We start from the raw sequence: 27289 nt of genomic DNA, 5'->3' as shown, positions 1-27289 counted from the left end.
CTCAATGAAATAAAGCCCAGCACTTGGCTGAATACGTTCTGTGTGGAATAAAGTGATGCAGCACTTTGCAAGTACATCAGATCATAGAATTGTATTTTGAAGCAGCGCTTCTCAAACTTCAATAAGAAACACCAGGGTGTCATGTTAAAGGAAGATGATAATTCATATGGTCAGGATGGGGATTGAGATTCTGCATTTCTAACAAGCTCCCAGGTGATAAACTTAGCACTGAAGCTATAGAGCAAATGTAAGGTAAAAGAAACAAAGACAAAAAGAATTAAAACATTGGAAATGACATTGTTAAAGGCCCCAAATTTCTGAAATTCAAAAGGTGGGAATTCAAAGTCTACATGATTTGGGTATTATTACAAACCTGATTCATTTTATAATCAAAAGCTGGTTCAACCTAGACCAACAGATTATATACAAAAATAAAGAAGCAATTTGGGATTTCCTGGTCATCGAGTGTCTTTGTAACTGGGTTCTTGTTCTAAATAGGCTTATGTTTCTCTAAGGCTACACCATGAGTGATCCTGTTTAAATATATGTGACACCCTTCTTATTAAAAAGACACTGGGAATTCTCTAAGAATTTTGGCAGACAGACAACGTTTCAGAACTTGAGCAAAATGATTTTAATGAACTATTTTCAAATGAAGAGAAAATCTTGACGCAAAACATATTTCTATATAAAGATTTAAGTCTATTTGTAACCTGTACAAAATGTCTTTTTCTTCCCTTATTGCTAGGACAGGAAGAAGAAAATCTACCATTTCAAAAATATTTCTTCTAACCCAAAATGATGCTTTCTCTTCTTATATAGGCCACTTCTCTCCCATTGCACTACAGCCAGCATATTTGTTTTTAAAACCATATGTAAACAGCACAAAACTTATCAATTTATCTTAAAATGTGAAGTACTCAGAATTTTTTTTTCCTTTTCTTCCTAAAAATTAGAAAATCCCCTTTTCTGTTGTGCTTCAATCTTTCCTATTTGCTTTAAATCATTTAGTCACCATCCCCCTTCCAAAAATTATATTTCATTAAGTAGAATAAGCCTAAGCAAGCAGATTATATACCCTTTTCATGCAGTAATTACAGAGGACGTTTACTTCCAGGTTTAAATATACATTTGTTCTTTATCTCTTCCTAAAAAAGGGAGACATTACATTGCACACATCTCAAGTACAATTGAAACCAATATCGCTTTTATACATTTTAATAGGGACACCAGAAGTGCCTTTTTCCTTCTTCATTTAACCAAATTCTAAAGGATAAGCACCTATGAAATTACGATTGATGATTAATATCAAATCAGAGTAAATGAAAGCAAAGAGCTTCATATGGCAAAAATAAAGTGATGCTATTTATACCCGAGTTTTCAGTTAATTTATGTTCTTTGAACTGCTGATTGCCTGAAGAGAGGCAGACACAGAAATGTCTTCAATAAACCGCCGCATTTCTCCAACAACTTGGTGCGTTGGAGTTTTGTGGCTGGCAGCTAATGAGAACGAATGGCTCACAATCTTCAGAGACTGACCCACTTAGTCATTCCCACCATCCATCGAATGGGAGACTGCTTCAGAGGTACAAGGTCACACCCTTGCCACAATTATTCTATCTAATGAGGTATCACACGAGATCTACTAGTGCAAAGGTCTGTGGTGAGGGCAGACTAGGATAAAATATTTGGTATCCTTGTGCTGAAGTATGGACACACATTTCTTAGCACAGCTGTGTCACAGGACCAAATTAAATGAAAAATGCCTCTTCTTCACAGAATCATTTGCACTTTAAAGATGTAGAAGTGATACAAATGTTACTTTCATGTTGTCCAGCTGTGGCTGAAAAGGAAGTCTTTCAGGAGAGTCAACCACCAAAGAAAGTAATAATAATGGCAATTTGACCCATTTGATAACTGTTTATAGGCTAGAACTAGACCATACATTAACCTTAGAACTTAAAATAACTCATTTGCTTATATTGTGTGATTTCTGTCTAATCTGTAGAGGTACCATTTTCAGAGTGAAAACAAGGCACAGATCAAACCAAAGCATCCATTAACATATTACTATCTCTAAAGGAATCCATAGGAAAGTATTAATTATCTAAGCAGCTGATGTAAGAATTTTTTTCATGTCAATCGTTAATTAAAGAAAATTAATGGTGAAAGTAAATTAAAAATAAAAACAGAGATGAACTATAAAAGATAATGAGGCAATTTACAACTAATTGAATAGCTTTGCACGAATTTTCCCTCAAAGAAGCAATAATTACTTCCAAATAAATTGGAAAAATTAGTGACAATTCAGTAAGCCATCTTGGCTCTAAATTTCTTCAAAGTGAAGCAAACGTAGTTAGGGTCTTTCAGAAAGATACATTTCCTTCCCAGTTAGTTAGGGTCTTTCAGAAAGACACATTTCCTTCCCAGTTAGATAACCAAATAAACTGAACCTACATAAGCAATGGGCTTGGCTTTTTGGCTCTGCTTCTCAAGTTCAGAGTCATGTCTACGCCTTAGAAACAATATTCCCACATTAACTAATAGTTCCAAGAACTATCTTATTTTACGTATTCATAGATGTCATTATGAATTTCTATACAAATTAAAATTATGTACATGAGCCAGAGAACTGCATTATGTTTTCCAAAGCCCACCTTAAAATGTATTTTAACTGCATTTTAATCTTGCTACTTTGTTGGGGGAAAAAAAAACCTAATATACCATTGTACTTTTTCAACATAAATTTAAGAAAGGACTTTTTACAAACTTATGAACCTTATCTTGATGTTTAGTAAGAAAAATATACATATGTAAGAACCCAGTGTATATTAATTAAAAACTATACAACCTAATGGAGAAAGGGCCAGATACTGGCATTACCTCCAGCCCTCTATGTGTCTAATTTATAGTGAAGTCTTTGAATTCATTATGGCTACTTTCCTCTCAAGTCATTTTTTTTTTTTTTTTGTAATCCTCCACAATCAGACATCACAAACAAACACATACACACACAAACAGATCATGCTGCTACATTTGCTTTCTTGGATAATTCTACAAAAATATACTAAGGTAGATGAGAGAAAATTGTTTCTCAGATGAGAAAATAGAAGTTTTCTGATAGTAGTAACTGTCCCAAGATTAAAAATTCAGTTAAGTCACAGAGCTGGAAGTCACAATTTGATTATTTCTAATAATGTCATTATTAAACATGCATTTAAAAAGTTTATATTAAAGAAATTATCAATAGGCAAAGATGTTGTCTCATAGATAAAATGCCCACATTTCACATTCAAATGCCTGTGTTCTGTTCTAGTCTTCAACTACAGACTCCAGCTCCCTAGAAATGCAGATCCTGGGAGGCCCTGATAATGGATGTAATGACCATGTTCTTCTCAACCATGTGGGAAATTTAGGTTGAGTTCCTTATTCTTAGCTCCTGCCCGTTTCCAGCTTCGGCCATCTCAGAGTGAAATAACTTTTCCTTTTGTCTTTTCTTTCTCTGCCTCTTAAATAAAAATAAATAAATAAAACCTGTCAATCACTTTTTGTTACAGAACTTATATTGAACACAAGCAGAATTTGTTAAAACTTCCCAGAAGCACTTTGTCTATATTTAAAGTGTTTGTTATAGCCACATTCACAACACTTTTTATTCACTGTCATTTGTTAAGATCCTGTCACACACAGGCAGTAGTTTAGGTCTTTAAAGTATAGCAATTACTAAGAAAGTTTTGGTTTAAAATATTTTAGTGTTGTAACCAATGATTAATTTTTTAATATAACTACTTATTTTACTTTTTATTGATATAAAAAGAAGAGATTTCATGTATTTGAAACATGGAATTCTAAGAACATAATGATACTTTCCTCCCTCTTGCCTCTTTCCTTCCTTGCTTCTTTTAATTTTTGTGATAACATACTCCCAATTTACAATCACAGGCACAATATTCTACTAAACACGGTGTTTGATAAGTAAGAACTAGAAAGACCACTGTTCCACAGGAGATCAACTATAGATAATAATAAAATCATAAGATGTCAATTTAGTGGGGGTTTGTTGTACTCTGTATTTTAGTTAGCAGAAATCAGATAAAGCATGATATATGTCTTTTTGGGTCCTGTTATTTCACTAAGCATAATGGTCTCCAGTTGCATCAATTTTGTTGGAAAAGACAGAATTTCATTATTTTTATAGCTGAGTAGTATTCTGAAGTAATATATACCACATTTTCTTTATCCAGTCATCAGTTGATGGACATCTGGGATGAGTCCATCACTTAGCTGTTGTGAATTGAGCTGCTGTAAACATGGGGATATGGATAACTCTTTCATATGCTGATATTTTGAGAAGTAGGATGGCTGAGTCATATGGGAGACCTATTTTCAGATTTCTGAGGATTCTCCATCTTGTCTTCCAAATGGTTATACTAGCTTACATTACCACCAACAGTATATTGGAGTATCTTTTTCTCTATAACCTCACCAGCACTTGTTATTTTTTGATAGCTATCTAACTGGGGTGAGGTGAAACTTCATTGTGGTTTTGATTTCCTTGATGGCTAGTGATTCTGAGCCTTTTTTCATGTTTCTGTTTGCCATTTGTAGATCATTCTTTGAAAATATTTGCTTATGTTCTCAACAGTAGAATAAAATATAAGAAGCAGATAATAAGATTAAAATGTGCATTATTCCTTATAAATGGCAAAATTTAATATGTATATTAAGTATTTTTATTACTAAGCAGTGAATTATACAAGAATATCCATGACTCCAAATTGGGTATAAAAGTAGACACCATTGCAGACATAGTAAAATGTGAAAAATGAGAAATTAGTAGAATGGAAGTTAAAGGAAAATAACTATTTTGTTAAAGAAAATGTTTTATATATGTTAGAATTGACTAGACTGCCAGACAATAGCCTTATAGCTATTTAAGAGTATTTGCATTTACTCCTAAAAAATTTGTTTACACTAAAACACATGAAACATGACTGGTAATGACAACGTCTTAGGTAGTATATATAATTTTGCCAAGTAAATCAAATCAAACATGGAGATGTATGGGTGTTCCTAAAAGAGTTGTCTCAGATGCACTAAAAACAGTACACATTTCTGTAATGATTATTAAGGAGTCTTCTCTAGGATTTGATAAAATCTTCTAATTATTTTTTTACTATTACATACATAAAATGAGAAACCATAGATACCTGGGGGAGAAAACACTTCATTACTAACAGCACAAATAATACAGGACATCAAAGGGTACTGAAAAAATTTGTTCCCCAAATACACTATTTGGTATCCAGACTGTCTCTTGGAATTTTTAGCATATGCAAATACACATGCTAAATAGTTTATTTACACAATTTAACATTTTATTTGATCTTGTGTATCAAAAACAAATTTATAACAAGCTATGCTTTGAATAAGTACACTCTGATCATAATCAGGGTTTCATTCATCAAATAAATGTATTGAGTTTACGTAATGATTCAGCATTTGACTCCATGAAGAAATAACTAGCATTTTAATACTACTGAAACATGAAACCAATAGACAGAAATCAAAAAACATAGTTGGACTTCATTTAACACCCATTTTCAAGTAATGTATGACTTAAAACTTTTTTTGAGGAGTTGAACAACTCATTTTAGATTAGAAAATATCTTAATTAAAGCATTCTGCACTTTAACAGCAGGTTCTATAATATAACTGCAATGGTAAGCAAAGATTTCATTAACTTCCACGAGAAGTCCCAGATTTAAGAATATTGGCTGTAATTAGAAAAATTAAAGCTACACTTCAGAATTAATTGAAATTATTAAACTGTTTACTCTTGCATTATTTACAGCCAGAATATCAGTAACAAACATTTTATCCTTTCCAGTAGGACATTCTACAGTTTCTATAAAGAACATAACATGACTTTATTGAATACTGGCTCTTTTCTAGTTGGGCCTGCTATCAACTTGCTTGATATTTTGATTCTCTGACAATTTCTTAACATTTCATTCCAGGAAAAGCATGAGAGCTAACACATTCCTGATGGATGGGTGTGATGTAAGGTAAAAGCATTTGCTGTCCTCTTCAAACCTAGTAGCAGGATTCACTAGAGAAACAGACAGTTGTATCAGACGACTGCACCATAGGTCAAGTGGTCAGAAAGCCACAGCTTCAGATTCATAAGTCTAAACTCAAAAAATTTTACCACACATGAAGAGATATAAATTATAAGTACAGAATATTGATTTTATGCTTTTATTAAAGCATTTTTATTTCATCTTGGATTTTATTCCAAAGACATTATATTCCGTTCTATCATCAGTATTATGAATTTTGAATTTTCTACCCCAAAGAAGATGAGTCTTCAGAAAACAGAACTGCCCTAGACCTAGTATCATAATCTACATAACAAACTGCCAGTGGTTTCTGCTTAGAACTCAAAAACACAGCACAACAGAATGAGCAACTTGGAAGGAAAATGATGGTGAAGAGACAGCAATAACATTGTAGCAATGTCCTTTAAAATGTTACATTTTAGATGAATGTATATAGGAAATAAATCAAAATTACATAAAATGTCATTCTCTCTATAGCACGGAAGTGTGGACTACAGGGTAAATCATCTGAATATTAATTTCACCTTTATTTCCAGGAAACTAGTCATAAGAACTTGTTGGTCAATATCACTTCTTCCTTATTAGCAAAATGAATGGCTAGAGTTATACATACAGTAAACAACAATACATTCCAAACTATAACAAGATATCCAAACAACCTATTCTAGATTCAGAGAGTAAAGGACAGTAGATGATATAAGGAGAACAAAGGAAAGAAATGGAGAAATACAAGCCACCACCAAATTTTAATAAGATGAGGAGTAAATGGGTAGAGAACACTGGCGATTTCAATACATTATCCTTTGGCTGAGTACATAACTACCCAGCTGTGGACTATACTTCTTAGCTTTCTCTACAGCTAGGCATGATCACATGACTAGGTTCGATGGGACTGAAAAAAAAATTCCCTTGTCCAAGTCTGTTTTACTTGGCTTCCCTTCCATCCATCACCAAAGTGTGACCCTGCAGATGGGGACCATTCCTAGGTGATGGCTAAGCAATAAGAAGGCAGAAACCTGGGCCCATGAATAATCTTGTAAAACAATGTCACCCTATCAAGCAGAACAACTCACTTTAGAACCAGTAAGTGAGATAAATAATTGTATTTTGTTTAAGATATTTGTTTGGTTAGCTTTTGATTTTAGGAGCTTGGTCTGTGATCTCATTTATTCAATATTGAATGCTGAATACTTAAGTGACAATATCTACTTTCCTACTGTTGCAGTATAGAACTAGAGTAACAGGTGTTTTAAGTCCATTTGAGTTGATATTAATTAGGAATTTTGAAATATGTCCTCATATGCAGGGAATGGACTTTAAAATTCATTATTATATGAGTAAAATCAAAGAAATAAGCAGAGAAATATTGGCCATGACAAACATTGCAATTTTTCCCCCAAAGTTGGGTCATGGATATTTTAAACTTTCGGAACTATTCCAATGTTTGTTTGGTGGCTAGGATGCTTACTGAGAATAACCAATTCTAAATTTTACAGATTGAAATGATTCATGATTACTCTATTAGCAAAACAAACAAAATCCACACACATACACACACAAAAAAAACTATTTTTCTTCTGTAAAATTTTCACCAATAACAAAACAATCAGACTCTTTCCCCTTCTAAAGAGGTACTTATAGCAATCATAGTCCCCTACTTCCTCCAATAGACTAAACTCAATAATCATACTCTTTGGTCACTGATTGAAAAACGCATATTCCTCCAGTATTAGAGGTTCTTTAGGTAATGGGAATGTTTTACTTTGAATAACAATATTTCCATAGCTATCACATTACATATGAAAGTGTTCTAAAGAAAGGGTTCATGCATTTTATTTGTATAGGGGGGGCTAGCGCTGTGGTGCAGCGGGTTAAAGCCCTGGCCTGAAGCACCGGCATCCCATATGGGCGCCAGGTCTAGTCCTGGCTGCTCCTCTTCAATCCAGCTCTCTGCTATGGCCTGGGAAAGCAGCAGAAGATGGTTCAAGTCCTTGAGCCTCTGCACCCACCTGGGAGACCTGGAGGAAACTCCTGGCTCCTGGCTTTGGATTGGCACAGCTCTGGCCATTGCAGCCATCTGGGGAGTGAGCCAGCAGATGGAAGACCTCTCTCAGTCTCTACCTCTCTTTGTAACTCTTTCAAATAAAAATAAAATAAATTTTTTAAAAAAGATCATATACAATAGAGATGAAAGCTATTTTTATATAACCTATTTTATCTTGTATCATTTTTAAAATCTGTGGAACTTTTCCCAAGGCAAATAATAATTGACCAACTTAAAAAAATCAATGATTTATTCAAACTATTATATAAACAAATTTCCCTGAAATTTCTTAAAAGTACATTTTCATTTGCCAATTCCACTTAAAATTGGTCATATATTATATAAATATCCCACAAAGTTTTTCTGGAAATTCTATCTACGGTACCTTGGGAAAGAAAACATTTTATGTACTGCTTCCATTTTTGATCTGCAAAATGCTCTTCAAAACAGATTTCATTTTATACAATGTGTACCACATGCCTGGAAAGTGCACCCAAATTCTTAAGATTGATGAGAGTAACTCTACATGTGCCATACTCAACAGATGTTACAGTAACATCTCCAGCAACAAAGATCTGGCGCTCAGCCAAGCTGTGAGGATCAAGCCTGAATCTACGGAGGCTGGGCTACAGTAAGAAACCCACACAGTTCCAGGACTGTGAGCCAAAGGAGGCTGACCACTTCAGAGTTGGCAGGGGAAACACAACATAAAATTTTGCTCGAGATCATTACTTTGTATGGCAGGCCCTGGATGCTGGGAAACAACAGAATCTGATCAATTTGTTGTACAGAAATAATATAGTAGGCGGTCCACTTTGAGCAAAGCCACGGAAAGATGTCCCTCAAAAGTTGGATTTGTTGGAAAACGTGTCATGGATTGGAAAGATACTCAAATAAGAGCTCAGAAATCAAGTTCAAAAATGGTGTTTGAAGGATATATATAACAAAATGTGAGACAGCCTCTTCAACAGAAGGAATACAATTATAAATTTTCATCATTATAATTTTCATTACATGCTCCCTAAATTATTCAATTTTAACCCCAAGGTGTTTTATAGTTTTATTATAAAATTCTATGGACAAAAAGGTGACATGAAATAAAGATGAAATGGTAGTTAACAATCTGGGTAATGAAAATCTCCTTATGTCACACCAAGATGTTTCTAATATCACCCTTCACACAATAAGGACTCACGTAGTGCTTTAAGTTCGATCAGATGTGCATTAAAAATGCATTCTTCCATGGCAGAGAAGAGAGGATGTGAGGTGGAGGCAAAGAGATAGGAAGTAGTTATATGGGAAAGATTTAGTAAGACCCTGAAATAAAGATATAACCATACGGAAAGAATTAATACACAGTAAGACTGAGCCTGACAGGACTTAGTCACTTACATGTATCTTTTTTTTTTTTTTTTTTGGTGGTAGCTGAGCTAAATGTGGATGCTAAAATTTAATGAGAACACCTAGACATGTTAAAAAAAAAAATACTTGAAGCTGCAAATTTTGCTTTTTTTAACTAATGAACTAAACCTATTTCGTCTGATTGCTTGTGGAGACCTAATCCAATATATCTTACAAATAATGTATATATTACATTTCGGGAACAATGAGAAATTATTATTATTATTATTTGACAGGCAGAGTAGATAGTGAGAGAGAGAGAGACAGAGAGAAAGGTCTTCCTTTTTGCCGTTGGTTCACCCTCCAATGGCTGCTGCGGCCGGCGCATCTCGCTGATCCGAAGCCAGGAGCCAGGTGCTTCTCCTGGTCTCCCATGGGGTGCAGGGCCCAAACACTTGGGCCATCCTCCACTACCTTCCCAGGCCACAGCAGAGAGCTGGCCTGGAAGAGGGGCAACCGGGATAGAATCCGGCGCCCCAACCAGGACTAGAACCCGGAGTGCCGGCGCCGCAAGGCGGAGGATTAGCCTGTTAAGCCAGGGCATCAGCCGAGAAATTATTAAAAAGAAAAAATTTTGGAATCAAGATTACATCTTCTTTATAAAAAAATAAATGGAATTATAATATTGCTGGTACATTTAACTTTGCAGGAATTCATTTTGTGTTTTTTATCACCGATCTTCTGTCAAGTTTTTTCAGAGACAGAAGGCCAAAGCCAGCTCCTACCAAGAAGCTTAACATTCAGCATTTCTATGAACACCTCCAGCGGACATGTTTGCAGCATAAAGCTGCCTCATCAGGCAAATTTGCTACTCCTCAAATTTCTACTTTACAACTGGAAATTCACTGAATTTTCTTAATAAGTCATCAGAAGACCTTAGGGAAGTAGGCAGCTGTCTCACAGGGGAAAAGATAATCCAATTACCCTGTTCATGAAGTGTTTGCATACCTTTCATACTTAAAAAGAAGAGCCTTACAGCTCTTCAAACACAAGTCATAAAACAATTTTAATTTTACATTTTTAACTTTATCCTTCTATTTTGGATATTGATTTCATGTATCTCTCCTAATAGAGGGAAAAAGTAATTTTTGTATGTGCTTTGCCATCTGGTGGTGTTAGTTAAAATTATAATTTGACAAATGTATACCTAAGAAATAAGAGGTATTGATTCAATAAGTTGTAAAAGAGGAAAACTAATTTTTTGTTAAACTTTTAAAAGTCTTGCAGCATTTCTATTAAGTTTATATAAAATCCATGTGTTTCTCCTGCCTTTCAGAATTAGGGCACCAGCTTTCTTTCAACATGTATCATGCATCTATCATTTAATAGAAACCCAGTAACACTTACTGAAAATTAATTTATTCATCTTTTTAAAATTTGGTTAATATGGAGTAACTTTCACTTTTCTATTGAAATGATCTAAAGGTTAAACCATGAATTATGCTTTAACTCATATACTTTCTATTTATTTTATGTGCCAAGTATGCAGTAATTATACAATTTAAAAACAGTGATTAACAAGTGGAAGAAAACATAGGAAAATGAAAGTTTGCTATTGAAATTAAAATTTATAATAAATTGAATACAATGTATAACAGTGATGTAAATAATAGGATGTATTACAGTGAGGCACAAATACTAAGTAGCCCACAAAAATTAGTAATTTTTTAAAAGATTTATTTATTTGACAGGCAGAGTGAGACAGAGGGACATAGAAAGACAGAAATCTTCTACCTGCTGGTTTACTTCCCAAATACCCAAAAGAGCTAGAGCAAGGGTAGGCTGAAAATAGGAGCCATGAACTCCATCCAGGTTTGCAACATGGGTGGCAGGAACAGAAGTATTTGGGCTACTATTTGCTGTCTTCCAGGCACATTAACAGAAAGCTGGACCAGAAGTGTTCAGTAGCCAGGACTAGAACCAGGCTTGCCATTAAGAGACTCAGTCATCACAAGTGATGACTTAACCCAGTGTGTCAAAATCCCAACCCCCAAATAATCTTGATAAATGTGACTACTACAGGGTCAATTTTTGTTTTGCTTTACTTCTTTAAGATCAGCATTCTTATAACTTACTGTTTATGATCAGCATCCTTACATTAACTGAGGACATCCATCCATGAAAATACTCTAAATAATAGTCACTAGCAGATAGGACCCCTCTCTCAACCCTTACCTTCACTCCATAATGCATCCTGAGTTGTCTTCCTTACTTCCACATACCCATTCTGCCATGCCTCTCAAGAAGGGTTAACCAAGTCAAAGCTCAGGGTAGGTTCTCAAAAACTGGCTGTTGGTCACCAGTCACGAAATGTAGCAATGTGTTTAAGGAGCTGATGCAGCATAAAGTCTCTGGTTAACAGGCTATAGAGCCCTGAGTTACAGAAGCTACATGCAAGGAGACCTGATTGGAGAAACCCCAGAGGGAAAGAACGATAGGTTCTCTCTCTGCAGGATCAAAAATTCCAAATAGACAAAAAGATTACACTCAAAAGCATTTGTGACACCATGCTTACTCACTCAAATCTGGCAGGAAATATATAATATTAGCTTGCCTTCATGCGATTTGCCCAATCCTTCTCTGTCCACCTAAATAGCACTTTCACAATGCATGTCCTGCTGCCTTCACATGTACAATCATTTACTTAAGATAACTTGTGCTTGCTTCACTTGAAAAGAATTGTATTTTAAAAAAGAGATGTTCTGGATCCCTCACTTTTTAAACTCGTGCTATACAAGTTTGAACTGCTATTCAACTGTAGCATTCCTCTTGCTTACTAATGTTGTACATGTATAAAAACATGTTGTAATCTAAGAAATACATTTCTACCAAGGCATCAATATAATTAAATGGTTAAAAATGTAGGATCTGGGGGCTGATGTTGTGGTTTAGCGGGTAAAGCTGCTGCCTGCAATGCCAGAAACCAATTGGGGGGCAGGTAGTGTCCTGGCTGCTCCATTTCCCATCTAGCTCTCTACTACTGTGCCTGGGAAGGCAGCGGAAGATGGCACAAGTCCATGGCCCCTGCACCCACGTGGAAGATCAGAAAAAAGTCCTTGGCTTTGGCCTGGCCCAGCCCTAGTTATTTCAACCATCTGGGAGTGAACCAGCGATGGAAGGTCTGTCTGTATCTATCTACCTGTCTGTCTCCCTTTCTCTCTGTCTTTCAAATACATAAAATAAAACTTTTTTTAAAAAATGTGGGGTCTGCATGCAAAATTCCTCCATATGTGCTTATCTTGCTGTGCTGCCTGGGCCAAGTTACTTGGCCTCTGTGAACTTTAGCTTCTTCACCTGTAAATTAAAGATAATGATTTTATCAACTTCACAGAGCTGATGTGAGTGTAAATAAGTATTACGTGGCAAGTACTTAAAAAAATAGGGACTTGAATACAGTAAGGTGACAATAAATGTTAGCTATTACCATTGCCTTCTATCTGAAGATTTCTCCAGAGTTCGTGAGATGGTATGATGAAACAACAAAATTTAAGAAGCCAAGAAGACAGAATGAGCATGACTCTGAAGTCATCTCTGATTGGAAACAAAAGTTACAATCGCTTCCTTTTTTTTTTTTTTTTTAAACAGGCAGAGTGGACAGTGAGAGAGAGAGAGACAGAGAGAAAGGTCTTCCTTTTGCCATTGGTTCACCCTCCAATGGCTGCTGCGGCCGGTGCATCTCGCTGATCCGAAGCCAGGAGCCAGGTGCTTCTCCTGGTCTCCCATGCGGGTGCAGGGCCCAAGGACTTGGGCCATCCTCCACTGCCTTCCTGGGCCATAGCAGAGAGCTGGCCAGGAAGAGGGGCAACCAGGATAGAATTTGGCACCCCGACCAGGACTAGAACCCGGTGTGCCAGTGCCGCAAGGCAGAGGATTAGCCTGTTAAGCCACGGCACCAGCAGCTTCCTTCTTTTAACACCACCAGAAGTGATAAACAATTTATGAAATGTGCTTTATTTTTATAGCTTAGATGGGATGAACGAGATGTTAGAGATAGGGAACTGTACAAACACTGTATAGCCTATTTGAAAATCTGAAGAGCAAACCCCTTTATACTCTTCTAAATAAATGAGAGTCAATCATCCCTGTGTGTCTATAGCACCAGGTATCAAAGAAGTGAAAGCAAATGAACAGAAGAGGAGGAACAGGACTTCTGAATAAAGGAGAAAAAAGTCTTCTCTCGCAGAAACTGTGATCTCTGCTGACCTCGCCTCTTAAGCTGATTCATCTCCAGGTTAACTGGACATCAGATTTAACACCAAAGTATTCCGGGGTATTTCCTGGAGTTTTTTTTTTTTTTTTTTCTGAAAACAGCTATTTGCATCTATAATATAATTAGAATACTCTTAAGATGAACTACCTTGAAAGGCTATTTTTTTTTTTTTTAGTATCTAAGTGTCTTAGCCAGTGTATAATTTGCAATATTAAATCCAGTCACAGTTCCCATGTAGGATGGGGTGCAGGGGAAAACTGGAAGGCTTCAAGTCCCTAAAAACGTTAAAAGGTGCAAATACCTTCCTGAGGGGCAGAGAAATGGGAGAATGAGCTGCAAACTTCAATCCTTATGAGCACCCAATTCTACCCCAAGAAAACCCTGTTACTTTCAAACACCCAGGTATAAATAATGAGGCTTAGCCATTTCTTAGAAAGACATGCTTCCTAGTAGAAAAAAAATGGATAGCACATATGACACTAATGAATATATCCACTCAGAGAAGCCACTGGACATCCTCATACTCTAAAAATTATAAGCAACAGCCAATTGAAAAGGTACTAAAGTCATTGGGAGCTAATTGATGAAATACAAGGTAAAGTTACAAATAATGAGAATCTTTTTTTTTCCTTTATGATGCACATAAATCATCAGTAAAATTCAGAAATCTAAAATTTCTTTTGAGGATAAAACAATATATTATCTTGTCACTGTTTTTTGAAAGCTCCTATTGACTAGCACGTATTTAGTACTATCAAAGGTACATCTCTCTTTTTTTTTAAGATTTTATTTATTTATTTGATAGGTAGAGTTACGGACAATGAGAGAGAGAAACAGAGAGAAAGGTCTTCCTTCCGGTGGTTCACCCCCTAAATGGCCGCTTCGGCTGGAACTACACCGATCCAAAGCCAGGAGCCAGGAACTTCTTCCTGGTCTCCCATGCAGGTGCAGGGTCAAAGGTACATCTTTGATAAATGTTTTTTGAAGGAATCAAGAGGAAACCTCCCATAAGTCACGTTTCAGAGATATCCTCAACAAAAATCAAGATGTGAAATTAGGGGCCAGCGCTGTGGTGTGGTGGGTAAAGCTGCCACCCACAGTGCTGGCATCTCATATGGGCACTGCTTCAACTTCTGGCTGGTCCACTTCTGATCCATCTCTCTGCTATGGCCTGGGAAAGCCATTGAAGATGACTCAAGTCCTTGGGCCCCTGCATGCATGTGGGAGACTCGGAGGAAGCTCCTGTCTCCTGGCTTCCAATCCACGCAGCTTCGGCAATTGCAGCCATTTGGAGGGTGAACCAGTGAATAGAAGACCTCTCTCTCTGACTCGGCCTCTGCCTCTCTAGCTCTGCCTTTCAAATAAATAAATAAATAAATCTTTAAAAATAAAAACAAAATAAAAAGGTGTTAAATTAGTTTATTAACCTCAGAGATATTAAACAATTCCAGTGCATTTCTGAAAGCTTTAATTGCACAACTTTCTTTTCTGTTGGGTATTAGATCCTAAGTACATATTATAAGGCCTCTTATAAAAATATCTCACACATCAATATGTATACATATCATTTCTTCATTTTTTTCTTTGCCCTGCTTTCTCAGAACACCAAAACATATCTGCTTTGATGCTTTCATTACAGCTGAAAACAATAACACGAATCTTGACAGTAATTCATATCATAACCCATAGCTTGAATGATATGAGGAATTGATATATAGATTGTAAACTTCCACAGTGGTCTGGAGATTTATTTCTGTATCTCTACCATGTTGCTATGAGGATAGTACAGTGTGTGCTTATCATGTTTTACTGCCTCTCTACAACTTTGGAGAGGGGGACACACATGAGCAATTGGCACTGAAGAAATCCTTCTTTGAAGATGAGGAAGGGTGCCAAAAAAATTGCAGTGGAAGACAGCATAACTTGCAATTGCCAAATAAGCAACACAGATTTCATCCAGCTTCTAGAAGAAATGCCTCTGACTCTAACAGCAGCGGATGAAGAGGATAAAATGGTAAAGGATGTGATGTGTCTGAAAATTTTCTTGTGACATAAAGGGAGAGATACTTTGTCTTAAAAATACTTTAGGGCATAAACAATGTCTTGTTATATCTTCTCTATAGAATAAAAAATGTCTTAATAATGTGGATATATAAGTTCTCAGGTCGGTCACAATTGGAGCAGCTTTATGTTTATTAGCACTTTAGAGTTTACTCAGCACTCCTTAGCAAACAGATTCAGTAGGTAGTTGCAGACCAAATTATGGGAAAATGTTGTGACACTGTGGTACACATCAAAATGTGGTACCTACAATGTGATTTTACCTTGACAGCACAGACAAGTTGGTAAATAGAAAAGGGTGCAATTTTCAGGACTATGCACAGTGTAGATATGTTACCTAAATATCTGCACTGTACTTAATCTCCCCAGCAAGATAAAAAAACAAAAAACAAAGCAGACTGAAATGATGAACTGAACTGTCCTATTCAGTGGTTCTAGATGGATACATGGTAGCAACAGCAGAAGATGAAAATACTACACAACTAAGCTGTGAGCCTGACATTGTTATGAATCTGATGACCATTTACTCTATGATATAAAGACCTAAGTCTCATTTTGATAGCCTTTTGTGGAAAGAATTAAACATGGAATAATATTGTCTCTCAAGATTAATTAGCCTCTCCTCACTCCTTTGTCTCCTTAAGAGCACAATTTCAGATCTTGATCATAAAGATTCTAGGTCACTGTATTGAACGAACATACCTGCAATGCCAGCTTACATGAGTATGTTTCCTCCTTCCTAAATAATGGTTTTGGATAAATGAATGAGATCAATTTAGATTTAGAGTCAGAAAGCACTCTATTGCTCTTGCTTCTTTTTTTTTTGGGGGGGGGGGTTGGATGGGAGGGTGGTGCTTCCTATACTTGAAATTAATCTTTCCTAGAACTGGAGATGAAATCTGAGATTTAGGTTATATTTCTTGTGGTAGAGATATTGTGTTCAAGGCCTCCGTCCTAAATGACCCAGGACCATCTAGGAATAGAACTATTCCTATGATACAAATTCCAGTACAAACTCATTTAGTATTAAATATGAGCATGAGCACACAATACTTGCACAGATTTGTTCTCTGTACAGGTGACTGCTGAAAGGACCCTCTTTTTAATACAAATTCCATTTGAGAGATAGAAGTTTGGGTAGTTTTTAAATACTGTAATTCCCAGGAGTTCCAGTAGAATGAAAGCATCAATAGACTTGTGTGACTGCTTACAGAAATATTTGCTGGCTTAAAAAATTCCAGGGGCCAACATTATGGAGCAGCAAGTTAAGCCACTGCTGTGACACTGGCATCCAATATGAGCTCCGATTCAAGTCCTGGCTGCTCCACTTAGGATACAGCTCCCTGCTAATGTACCTTGGAAAGCAGCAGAGGATGACCCAAGCACATGGGTCCCAGCCACCCACATGAGACCCAGATGGAGTTCCAGGCTCCTGGCTTTAGCCTGGCCCAGCCCTGGCCATTGCAGTCATTTGGAAAGTGAACCAGTAGATGGAGGATCGATTCTCTCTCTCTCTCTCTCTTCCTCCCTTTCCCTCTCTCTCTCTCTCCCTCTCCTTCTCTTACTTCTTTAAGTCTTTAAAAAATTCAAAAGTTCACTAATTGTTTAAAAATACTATTGTTATTGTTCTTAGAGAAAATCAAATAGTACACATATAATGCATCCCAATTAAAAATAAATACACTTAAGCTATCTTTTATCTCAAAATACATTTAATCAAACATAAATTTGTTTTCCTTTTTAAGCATCTAATAAGAAAATACACTAGTATAAGTAAAATCTTTTCACATTATCTCAACTTTTAAAATATGTAATTATAATAATAAAACATTTAGAATACTCATAGACTTGTAAGTGTCAAGGTCTTGGTAATATAACTTTTACTTGATTTATGAACCAATCAGGGAAGAATGGTATGTTACTCTCTAGTCTAAATATTTCTCTTTTACTTCTCAGTTATTGCACACATACTCCTAAAGTTTTTGAGCACATCATTTTTACTAATTCCCATATTGTGTATTAAATACACACATAAATACACACAGAAAATTAAAAGCAATAAACTCTATAGTTAATTGGCTATAGCAGCTATATTTTGCAAATTCAAAAAAGCACACATATCATGGTCTCTCAGTCTCCAGGGATTTAAAATATGTATTTTGTACAGATACTGGTCTACTTGCCACAACCGAGATATTTATATCACAGAAAGGATAGGATTGGCCATATTGTTTTTTCTGGAGGGAGAAAGAAGATTCCAATTTCATCATTTCTACCATATGAATTCTAACAAGGAATATATTCTGGGTTTTCTTTATGAAAAGGAAGGATTTAAAATTAACACTGCATACATTCTCTCTCTGTATTCATCTTCCAGGATTAGATGTCTTGTCATTATCAAATCTTTTAGACGAAATGGATAGTATTCTACTTTAATCAATGGAACCATTTTGTGTTATGTACTAACAGGTTTATAAATTACCGTCTATGTATTTACTTGAAAATGTAGAATCCTAGATACTACTGAACTAGGATGTAAAGCCTCTGAAATTAAAAATGTTGTCTCTTCTATCTTCAAAGTCCTCAATCACCTCTTTCAAACACAAAGGATGAAGTAATTTTGCTAGCACTGACACGTAAGTAAGCAACAATATGAATTTACTTAAATTGTGCATATTTATTTGTGATTTTATCAAATAGCATATAACTAGAAATTAAAGAAGGAAAATAGGAAGGCCAATGACACTAAGCATTTCTTTTTATGTTTCCATATTCTTCTAGTATTAAGTGGACTAACAAAATCCAAAAATACTTCTGCACATAATAGTGTCCCAGGGGCAGGAATAAAAGGTGACTTAGAAGAATTGGTTGCAGCTTCTTCCTTCTATAATCTCCACTCACCCCCTCCAAAGCCACTCCAAATAGATACTAAAATCCACTTAACAACAGTGTCCAAGTCATGCCGACATAGCTTCAGGACAATCTCCTCAGCCCTCACTCAAAGAAGATGGTTGCCCCTCACTGCTATATGGATTCTCAAAACTGTCAATGTGCAATCCGACAGTTCGCTAACTGCGAGTCTCAGTTACATGAGTAATTACATCATCTTATTTCAAAAGATTTGGGAATTAGAAGACTGCTAAATTGCTAGGCCAATCACTTAAGTTGACAGATGAGAAAACCCAGGTACAGAAAGCCCAGTTACCTTCCTAGGGTCAAACAGGCAATTTCAACAATGAGAAGAAAACCCAAAACCTTTGTTTCCACAATCACCAAAGTGTTCATTTTTTTTTTAATTCTCCATTCACTTTTCTTCATTAAGTTCATTTTAAAAGAGTTTGAAAGTTTGTTGCAAGTATGATTAATTTCTGTATTATTTGATTTTACCACTGGAAATGTACTTATTCTTTGCTGACAGCAAATGACTTTTGAAAGATCTCATAAAATCTCAGTGAAATGACATTGATAGTAAAGAAACTGGATTTCAATATGTAAGGATATAGATAAATACAAATGACATTCAACTTGGTACAAAACCTATTCATCTGGTTTTCACTGTAACTGTCAAATTGGCATGATCAGATACATTTATCATATAATTTGCATTGGGGGAGTTTATAAAATTCAGTTAAGGTGTAAGTAAAAAAAAAATCACTGAAATTAAGATATTTCCTGCAGTAACAGAGGGATTTTACAATAAAGTTGATATATTAAATGTGATATATAAGTATACATATAGATATACATGTAGATAGATTCGCACACAGATGTATTAACAGTTATATGTTTACTTAATGATATAATTTTTAAAATAACTTTTTCAGCAATTTCTACAAAAGAAGACTCAGGGAAATTTCAATTGTGTAAATGTATTTCTAGTAACTCTTTCTCAAAATACCACATATAACCTGTCCATTAACCACCCTGTCTCACAATCCAATTGTAGGAATGTAGGGATATCAAAAGTTACATTAATGATACTCTCTCACTGACGAAAAAATTTACACCAGAGGTAACAACAAAGGTCATGTCCGTTGTTAGCCATTTTTAAAATTTTAATGTAGTATTCAGCCAATTCTTTGATATACCCAACAATATTTTGGCTTTTCACTTGTTAAAAGAAAATCATTTTCACTTGTAAGAACTCTGCATCTGTTTATGTTTGGATTTTGCAAGCTACTCATAATATACAGGAATGATATTACATCATATCAGAATGAAAAGTAATTTTATCAATAGTTCCACCTTCCAGTATCACACCTAATTAACATGGTTTTACTTCATAAATTAAGTGTCTTAAGTAAATGATAATCATATCTAGAATTCCATCAACTATAATACCATGTGGCCTACAAAATCATCTTTATGTTGCTATAGTTACAGTAGACTTGTAAATTCTATGTTAATATTAAAGGAAAAGAAAAGTAAGTGTGCGTTCTCCAAGTGCAACTGTAAGCAAATGCAGGTATACAGCTCTTTATTAGTAAGAACTCCTTTAGTAAGCACACGTTAGAGGAATTAATCATTCATTCCCTGCAGACTGCTTATGTATTTCATAGGGCCATTATCTGATCTGAATAACAAGAACAATTGCATAATAAAACACATTGCTGCTGACACTAGCAACTTTCTTCTTTCAACTTAAAGTTGCAACTACCTCTGTGTAGCACAGAAAGCTGGTGGCAAAAAAGCTGACAATTTAGCCACCCAGCTTCGGCAAAATTCTCTTTGATTACATGCAGACAGTGACCGAATCTGTCTAAACTACACTAGACACAGTTTTAATTCAGGCTATGTTCCTCATCAATATGACATAAGTAAAGCAGGGGCACAATGTGTGTTAGCTTAGTTTCCACGTTAATTATACATCCTTGCTTTCAGAAATCTGAACAAGATGAACAATTCTGTCATGGCTTTTAGACTGTGAAAAATGTATCCTATAATAATATATGTAGTAAGATGTCTCAACCACTGTTAAATTTAGCTACGTAAGTACAATCTCCCTTTTTATTTTTTAAGATTTTTTTCCAACTGTCAGATATCTGAGGTCACGATTGAATGGAGGTCATACGTTATATTTCAATTCTGATAAACCAAGAGCTTCATTTTAAATTATTTAAATTCAGTTTAAAACCTATAATTGAAATGGCAGCTGAGGGCAGTCATACCTCTAAGAAAAACTATTTAGAAAGGAAACAGTAATACTTAAGAAACAATCACATGCTTTACCAAATGATTGCCATCTATAAGTTTGTGACAACAATTTCATCAACTGTCTTATTGTCCTATCTTGTCATCTTCTAAACTTATGCCCCATGATATCCAGAGTCTTCAGCACGGAATAATCACAACTCTGAAATCTCCTTCCTCTCAAAAAGCCACAGTACGTTAGCTTATTCACAATTTCTAAAGCCAATGGTCACTGAATGAAGCTGCTTTTAAACACTTTCTTGAGTTAGTACAAAGGCAAAAATCTTGCCACCTTACCATTATCAACAATGAATTATGAGAGAAAACTTAGGTATCATTTGATAAAAAACTGTTTTGTTCAAAATAAATTATGATGTAAGTCATTCCTATTCTCAGTCGAGTTATAACTGTATAAGGTTATATTATTATAAAAGTGTGCTTGGTACTGAAACAAAATTCAAAGTTAAAACAGATAAACTTTTGCTAATCTCTATTCTACACTAGCCAGTATGAGTTCTATTGTGTAAGGAACTCTGAATGTGTTAAAAATCAGTTCTGCTTCATCTACATTATAATTCCTACTGTACCTACTGTATATGTAACAATGCAAGAAGAATTAGATTCAGAATCCATTTGGCAGTGATAAAGAAAAAATGCTGAAATGTTATTGATTCTCTCCCTCTTGTGCAAAACAAACTGACTCAACTATATTTTTCCTGACATAATACAAAGGTTTTATTTAGATATTACAAAATATTGGCAAATGTTGGACTACATAGCTTTTTTTTGAAAAGGTACCATTAACCCTTTCACAGAGAGAGGAGAGTGTCCTACTTGTTTTTAATGAAATGCTGCAGCTACTGACATGGTGATGTTAGCCCCATGAGAAATACTGCCTGCAAAAGTTTTTGATGCAGAGATAGTCAGCCTTAGGAGACACCTTAAACCTGTCACTGGCTGCTGAACCTCTGTCACAGTTTATAACCTGCTGTGTCAAAGTCGCAGCCTCAGCTCCTGCCCTCTCCAAAGCATTTTTCACATTCCCTTTCCAAATTAACTTCATCCAGCTTCTCCAACAAGGCTAGTTTCAGGATTTTCCTCCACACAGCATCCACTTACAAGCATGAAGAAATCTTAACAGGATTTTCAAACCATCTATTAACTTTTCCTTGACCCAATTTTTCTTTTCCTGGAGCTCTTTAGAACTAAAGATAAAACAATCAACCCACTGAAGTCAGGGAACAAAGTTGGGGTGGTTTGGGGCTACAGTTGAAGGTGTTAGGAGAATGGAGCCAATAGATTTAGAATCCTCAAGCTTTTTCTAGGTAACCTTTCTTAAATCTTAGAACCAACAACGTTTCACAAACCAGGCTTCCTAGAACCCTTGAACAATAAGCGCTGAAAAATCACATCTCCAGTAGGCTGCTCTGACTGAAGTCCCCTAAGTGCTCTTCCTCAAAAAGAAAAAAAGAAAAACCGTGCTTAGCAAACCACTTCTCACACTGGAACTAGTGAAGTTATGTAAGTCAAGTTCTTCCCTGGTAAAACGAACAAAGTGTGCACAGCACGAGGGGAGAGCATTCAGCACCTGCCTCACTCCAGGGACCAGACACACAGAAAGCACAGTTACTTACTCAAGCAGCCGCTCCAGTCCTCCTTGGAAACCTCGAGGAGTCGTCCCTTTTCCTTCCTTCCCACAGAGATAACCGTCTTTCTATTCCACACAGGCCCAGCATCAACTGCAAGAGGGGACAACACATGCACAGCAGCGCGTCAGGGTTTGGCTTTGCTGGGGTGCTCCGGGCTCCGATTGTTTCCAAAGTGGGGAATCTTCTCTTCCGGAGGGCGGAGGCGAAGCAAGCCGGGGGGTAGGCGGGGGGGTGGGGGTGGGAAAAAAAGGCGCCCCGAAAGCTCGCTTGGGTCCTGAAAATTATTCTGAAGGCAAAGTACCTGCGCTCTCCCGGCCGAGGCAGGCTGTCAGCGCCGCGCGAGGGGAGGAGGCTGAGCAGGAGGCGGAGGAGGAGCGGGCGCGCTGGGAGGGGAGCGCCGGGTGGGGGAGGCCGGAGAGCGGCTCCTGAGAGAAGCCGCCGCCAAGACGGCGAGGAGGCGGCTGCTCTCCGTCAGGGCGAGGCACTGCCCCGCGCGCTCGGGCCGCCGGCTGCGGGCGAGGCGGGGCGGGGGGCAGGGGCGGCGAGCATTCCGGCCGCTCCGGCACTCGCTCGTCTCCTCGCTCGCGCTCCCTTTTCCTGCACACAGGCAACACACCCCACGTCTCCAGCTGCAGCCACTTGGCCGCACGCACTCACCTGCATTTCCTTAACGAGCCACTTGATGGCTGCCAGCGGCGCGGGCCCCGCTCTGGCGGCCCGGAGCCGGGGCGGGGAGGACGCGGCGCGGGATGCTCCGAGCGCCGGCTCGGGAGGCGGCGGCCGCGGCGGTGCGGGCGCGCGAGCTGGGGCGGGAGGCGGGGAAGTTGGGCGCAGACCGACCGGGAACTGGGCCGGAGACCCCGGGGCCTTGGCGGGACTCCAGGACTCTGGGCTAGAACGGTGCGCGCGGGGAGCGGAGGACACATCGGGCACAGGCTCTTCCCGACCGCTAAAGCCACGGAGGACTTGGCCAGGTGTGGATCCCGGTTGCGCTACTTCAGGTGTTCGCGTGCATCTGATTCTTTTACGGTTTTCTTTGGAGGGAGGCCGGCGGTCAGGGTGAAGGGGGTAAGTGGGTTTTGAAGGGTCAGGGACAGAGATTTAATTTGCAACACAACCAGTGCTTAGAAGAGCCCACTTTTGCGCGGTGTAGGAAAGGGAGCAGAGGCGGTTTGGCGCAGAAGATGCGCTTCACCTCTGATATTGGATAGAGTTTCCAGCTGGGGACTTGGCGGCCTGGCTGGGCTGGAAGGGAGAGGCAGGACGCTGCCCAGTGATGGTGGGGCGGTGGGGGGAACCTGTGAGAGAGTTAATACTGAGGAGAGGCCAGAAATTGGGGGGGGGGGGGGGTGGGGAGCCGGTGTCTTCTTGTTCTAGATTCCCCGAGGTGGTGTGGTCATGCATTAAAGGTGGTGCATCACAGACTTGGGAAACGGGTGCGGGGAGGGAAAGGTAAGACCCTTGAGCAAGGCAGGAAATTGAGACTGGAGCAGACTTAGGGGGGACGGGTAGGCAGGATGGGAGGAACCCAGCTGCAAGCTTTTATCACTTCACTGTCGTTTATGTGTGATGGGAGCATGCAGCTCTAGGAAACAAATGCTCTGTCTCCTGCTAAAAAGAGAAATGTCACTGCGTTGGTGCTTTTAAAAAATAGATTGCCAAAATAGTATCCTGCCGGTAATAATGCCACAGAGAGCATTCCAGGTACTCTCTGGCCAAAGGTGCTGGTCTGCACTGTGAAAGGGGAAAAAAAAAAAAAGTGAGCCGTCTCCTTTCCTTGTGTGTCCATGATCTAATAGCAGAAATGTCACTTTCTCTGAAAGAGAAACAAACTTAATCAATACAGGTGACATTTTTCCCCAGGGCCCCTTCACCTTTCTTCTTTTCACGCCAGCTTCATTGCTTCAGGAGTGACCCTTCTGAGGCCAGCCTCTGCTCAGTTTCCCTGAAGCCACCGGGCTCACCCAGTCAAGAAGGTTCACAGGCTCTCGGTCATTCTCACATAAAACCATTCCTGGAAATAAGATATGAATCAAAAGGAGTTACATAATCTGCACAAGTGTGTGTGCCCTTGCAGGGCTCTGTAATCATACAAAGCACTTGCCCTTCCTATGGTGTTGTCTGCTCATGCTGACTGACTCATTGTCTCTCCCCCCCCTCCTCCCTCCACCTCCCTCTTTGCACAAATACACACCACTCACTCCTGTCTCAGTTCCTTCCTGTCTGTGTTCAATAATGGTTTTACATGAACTTTCTGTTAGGCAGCCTCAGCCTACCATGAGCCAGTTGGAGCGAACTGGTAGGAGGGATACCGCTGTTTCCTGTCTTCGCGCACTCGTTACATACACTACTGTACTTAATGCCAAGTGGCAGGAGAAATGATTGCCTCCCTTGCTATCTGTAATAATAATTTTGCCCTGCCCCCACTGGAAACACATACAATTAATAATAAAAGAAATAATGCATCTTGAAACCATGGAAGAGCAGATGGGTACTAATGTAGTGGTGTGTTAGCAACCTTTTCTGCTGCTGTTTGTTGTTGTTGCAGAAGCAACGTGACCACTTTTCTCTTTCTGCCGCTTCGGGTGGGTTAAGCAAAACGTTTGGCCCTTTGTGCTCTCTTTTTCCATCTTTCCCTTGACAATAGTTTGTGTATTTTAAATAAAGATTTCATTCTGCCAACCCGCAGGAAGCTTTTAACAAGATGCAGCTGAGCGTGTCGATATCTTATATCTTTGTACTGCTGTGTGGGGCTGTTCTGAAACTTGAAACTCATCTCTACTTCAGCTCCATGCTGGCATCTCTTGGAGACAGCCGTCCCTGGGGCTGATTTACTCGTGCTCCTACACCACTATCCTAAGGTGCCCTCTGGAAGAACACTGGACATTTTCAACAATGGATGAGGAGTGAGTGCTCACGTCAACAGCCTTCCAGCTGCATCCCCCCACGTTGATAACATTACAAGTGTTAATTGTGACCGGCTTATTCTAAAGAGTTTATTAGTGATTACTCCCCCCGCCCCCATCCAGTATTTTCCCTAAGGATGATTGCACCAAACCTGAAGAGTTAAAAGACTTTCATTATCTAACTACCTGTTTATTCCTCCTGTAATCATAGGGTTTATTTTTCCTTCAGTGAAAAGGCAAATTTAAATGCCACCTTTAAGTTATTGTTGCATATTTACTTTTAAGTCAGTGACCCCTTTAAGTTGGTTCTTGTCAGTGAGCCATGCATTCAAAAAATCATAACCAATGTGAAATAGAAATAAGTAAAAAAGGAAAAGTGGAATAGCACAAATGAAGTGTAATGCTGAGTGTCAGTCTCTAGGGAGGTTGTTTCATTTTCTCTGAAAGCATGTCTTTACCAAAACTGCATTTAGCTTTTTTATATTAGGCTTACAACTGATTTTAATGACCTGCCATCACTAGAAGAAGTCTCTAAATTTACTTTTGGATTTTGGAGTTTTGAGGGAGATAGTACTTTCTTGTTGTAGTTTTAAATTAAGCTTAACGGTGCATCAGTAGTAACACCGCAGCAATAATTTCCTGGTCTAATATGGTTCTTTAAATATTTTAATAGCATCGTGGGGAAACTTCCTAATTGCACAACACTTCATATTGTGGGATTGGAAATAAGGGAAAAGAAAGAACTTCCACAGTGAAAAGGGAGCAAGCAGCCTGTTGGAAGGAAGTGAATGATCTAAGCAGGAATCCCAGGCCCATTGCTTGATTGGGTTGGATTCGTACAGTTGTAGTCTCTCATCCTCAGGCAGTTTTTGTTTCTGTTGTGTTTCTTTGCTTCAGTCTGCAGGAATATCATGCACTTAACTTTAACTACCTTTCTCTACCTTTCCCTCTAAAATTAGGGGGTTTGAAAATGTATGTAGAATGAGTTTTACACTTGTGATATACATGGGGAAATCATCCACTTTGTAAGTCAAACTGCTTGCACTTATTTCGTATGAGACATAGATAGTTCTCTGCTCCTCAACTTTTATTGGGTCAATGAAAGCAGATTTCTAATTAATAAAAGATCTAATTTACATAATTTGTTTTAGATGGTTTGCTACCAAGAAAACTGCTCAGGAACCCTCACAACACAGTGAACAAACTGATTTGACTATATAATCACCCAATTTAAGGACTCTTAATAAGTGAGGTCATATTTATGATAACTGTGGTTTCAAGGAGTAAATGTTATTCCACCAAAATTATCATGTGGCAAGTGGTAAGTTGCACAAAATTCTAAATGCTTTGGAAATATGGATTTTGAGCTGTATACACATTTTCTCATTTATTGTAATGCTTATTTTCTATTTCCACCCCATTTCCAAACGCAGATCTATCATATGTCCTTCTCAGTGCCTAACACATAAATATTCAGAAACTTGTTTTCCTACTCCCTCCATTGGTTTCCTTTGTTTTTGTTTGTTTGTTTGTGTGTTTGTTTTTAAGGCACTACAACAGAACAAGAGAAAAAGCTGGAGCCATTCCTGCCCCGTTTGCTGTATGCTTTGGCGCTGCAGCGCCTTATGGCAATAACTGCATTTCTGTAGGTAGCTCCAGCTCATATTTGCCTCCCAGAACACAGTTTTATCCCTTTCCACTTCAGC

The 27289-nt window shown here is 37.9% G+C and overlaps 1 long non-coding RNA gene across 1 annotated transcript in view; it reads right to left on the bottom strand.

Moving 5' to 3' along the window:
- Positions 1-22763, bottom strand: part of LOC133771294 (uncharacterized) — a 323043-nt gene extending 300280 nt beyond the window's left edge. The window contains exon 1 of the long non-coding RNA XR_009867558.1: positions 22663-22763. This is a non-coding gene — a long non-coding RNA (uncharacterized LOC133771294). The remainder of the gene's footprint in view (positions 1-22662) is intronic.
- Between the last annotated feature and the right edge of the window lie 4526 nt (positions 22764-27289).

The sequence above is a fragment of the Lepus europaeus genome, chromosome 12 (assembly GCF_033115175.1).
Source record: "Lepus europaeus isolate LE1 chromosome 12, mLepTim1.pri, whole genome shotgun sequence".
In the NCBI taxonomy this organism is placed as follows: Eukaryota; Metazoa; Chordata; class Mammalia; order Lagomorpha; family Leporidae; genus Lepus; species Lepus europaeus.
The sequence above is the reverse complement of the archived record's forward strand: the minus strand, read 5'-3'. Positions and strand labels throughout refer to the sequence as shown.